A 3,346-nucleotide genomic window follows, 5' to 3' on the forward strand; every position below is an offset into this window, starting at 1 on the left:
ACAAAGAAAAGATCCCAGGAGGCTTCAGAGAGGAAAAAACAAGTCAAATACCAACAGTGAGAAATCAGAAAGGACCTCCCGACACAATGCTGGAAGCCATGGGTGCCTTGCTTTCACAATTTTTTTTTAAATTTTTTATTTATTTATGATAGTCACAGAGAGAGAGGCAGAGACACAGGCAGAGGGAGAAGCAGGCTCCATGCACCGGGAGCCCGACGTGGGATTCGATCCCAGGTCTCCAGGATCGCGCCCTGGGCCAAGGGCAGGCGCTAAACCGCTGCGCCACCCAGGGATCCCAGCTTTCACAATTTTGAAGGAAAATTACTTCCAAGTAGAATTTTATCCACAACTTAAATGTCAAGCAATTGGAAAGTGATGTGTAATATGAAAAATGGGGTGTTTTCAGACCCATAAGACTCAAAAATATTACTTTGACTCATCTTTCCAGACAAAACCACTGGGAAACGAACTCCACTAAAATGAAGGCCACAGGCAGCTGACAGGCATCTGTGGCTTTTCTTCATAGACACCCTTCCAGCCTGGCCTGGGCTCTGTGGGGACTGGGGGTCCCTCAGTGGCCTGGAGCCAGAGCTGGCGAGCAGAGCGAGGACCACTGAGGTGCAGCACGGGAAGAGGAGACCATGTCCAGTGCAAGGGGAGCCTCTCAGCTGGCCAGGATGACTACAACAGCTGAGCTCTTGGAGGGGCCTTTTGTGGCAGATGAGTATATTGAACAACTTGTATGGAGAACCCCAGGAGGATGCTCTAGAGGGAGACCTGAAGCTTTTGATCCCAAAAGGTTATTAGAAGAATTTGTAATCCTATTCAGGAACTCCAGATAATGGATGTAAGGATTCAAAGTAAAGTGAAGAAACTAGAGCAACAGTATTAGAAAGAAGCCAAGGAATTTGCCAAAAAGGTACAAGAGCTCCAGAAAAGCAATCAGGTTGCCTTCCAACATTTCCAGAACTAGATGAGCACATCATTTATGAAGCAACTAAGGTCTTTCACCTTGGAGACCAGTTGGAAGGGGTAAACACATCTAGACAAGGGGTAGTAGAGTCTCCGAAATTGATGAAATACTTTGGAGAATTGAAATCTGATGTCTTTACAAATTCTGAAAAGATAAAGAGGACAGCAAACATCATTTAGAAGTTGCACCTAATTGACCAGGAGTTACCTTTTGACAGATTTTCAGAAGAAAAATCCAAAATTGCCAGTAAATACCATGATTTAGAAAGCCAACTGACTTAGGAGTTTACCAGTGCTCAAAGAAAAGGTGAAATCTCCAGAATGAGAGAAGTAGCAGCAGTTTTGCTTTATTTTAGGGGTTATTCCCATTGTGCTGATGTTTATATAAAGCATTGCTAGGGGGAGTACTTACTTGAGAAATGATACATTTGAAGATGCAGCAATACTCTGTCCATAGGTAAACAAACAAGTGCAGATATCCTTATTTTATTATTATTATTATTATTATTATTCAATTTGCCAACATATAGCATAACACCCAGTAATCCAGAAATAGTACTGGCTAAACTTACTCAAAATGTATTTGAAGTCAAACTATAGAGCTTTGTGGAAGACCAGTTGAGAGAATGTAGGAAGTCTGATGCAGATAAATATCTCAAAAATCTCTGATTTATATACAAAGGCCACAAATCTTTCCAGTAAGTTAATGCAGTTTAACATAGTAGTGATAAACATACTTTCTTGTTTAAGGTTATCAAATCCATTCTCATTTCCTATTTGGAGAACTATATTGAGTTTCTCCTATTTGGAGACTGGATATTTGAAAAGCAGAAGTGCTATGATCCTACAGTGCTGTTATGACTCAAAAAAACATCAAAAGAGATCCATTGGCACAAGAGGTATTCAGGATTTGAAAGAGAGAATTAGACTTACCACTGGAGCCAGCTATTGATACTCATGAGGAAACTTTTCTATCTCAAGTAGTGGTGGTTAATCTTTTACAAGAAACCAAACAAGCCTTTGAAAGATGTCCTAGGCTCTCTGATACTTCTGATTTAACAAGGAATGCCTTTAGAATTTTATCATTCTTGTGGAATTTTTATGTATTGAGCATAATGATTACACTTTGGAAACAAGACTTGCTGGAATTCCTTCTTCAGATTCTAGGAAAGCAATTTTCTATTTTTTGGATGTTCTATTTTTTGGATGTTACAGGCCAATACTATTTTTCAGCTTTTTAACAAGCAGTTTAATGATCACCTTATGATAAGCTCTTCTAAGTAATCTGAATGTCTTCAGAAGAAAAAAGAAATAATTGAATGAATGGAGATGAAATTGGAAACTGGCATTGATAGGACATTAAATTTTATGATTGGACAGATGAAGCATATCTTGGCTGCAGAACAAAAGAAAACAGATTTAAAGCCAGAGGATGAAAACAATGTTTTGATTCAATATACTAATGCCTGTGTTAAAGTCTGTACTTATGTAAGAAATCAAGTGGAAAATATTAGAAATGCCATGGATGGGAAGAATATGAATACAGTTTTGATGGAACTTGGAGTACATTTTCATTTACTTGTTTATGAGCATCTTTGACAAGATGTCCTAGCATCTGGAATAAGATGGGATGACTAAACAGGTAGTTTATTTTAAGGGGAATCAGGAATTGAAGATAGTATTATATATTCTAAGTATGGAAATGAGCTTTGTAAAAACTGGTTGCTTTTCAAATCTATAGTTTCTGTCATTATCTTTTTCAAGGCATTTCTGAAGAAATTCTTAATGATTGAAGATTGAATTGGATTAATATGGTGACATAACAAATCACTTGTAAAATTTTAAACATCAAGTGGAAATTTTGAAAGGTTATTACTCTACCATTTCTATAAACTTATTCTGCAAGAATTCATTCTTATCTATATGTGGTGTGTCAGTTTCCTTTGTGTTGTTCATAATCTTCTAGGAACAGATAAACTTTAATGTTCAGCTCATTCTTGGCATTTTTTTCCTTTAATGTAGGCTTTTTGGCCTAATTTTAATAAACTACTTTTCCTTTAGAACTATGTTTCTGAATGGTCATAAATTTTACCAAAACTTTCAGGTCCAGTGCTACTACTGACTGAATTTTCTTCCTTTTCTGTTAGCCTAGTGTTATCAACCTAAGAAAGAGAAATGAACTATGCCAACTTTAATCAAGCAATTTAGGAAATCATGGCAGCTTTAGAAGGCTGTCTAGTGTTCTGTTCCTTAGCCAGGAAGAGCCAGAACAGATTTTTGATACTAGAGAGTCATATGCTTGTCCTACTGCTATTTTAGAAATCTCTGATGTGGATTCAAATTATACCTCTGTTACTTAAAGCCAACAATTGTG

The 3,346-nt window shown here is 37.3% G+C and overlaps 1 pseudogene; it reads left to right on the plus strand.

Annotated features, from left to right (window-relative positions):
- Positions 1 to 677: 677 nt before the first annotated feature.
- On the plus strand, positions 678 to 2,571 carry LOC129507339 (exocyst complex component 5-like; annotated as a pseudogene).
- Positions 2,572 to 3,346: the final 775 nt, after the last annotated feature.

The sequence above is a fragment of the Nyctereutes procyonoides genome, unplaced genomic scaffold (assembly GCF_905146905.1).
Source record: "Nyctereutes procyonoides isolate TBG_1078 unplaced genomic scaffold, NYPRO_anot_genome, whole genome shotgun sequence".
Classification (NCBI taxonomy): Eukaryota; Metazoa; Chordata; class Mammalia; order Carnivora; family Canidae; genus Nyctereutes; species Nyctereutes procyonoides.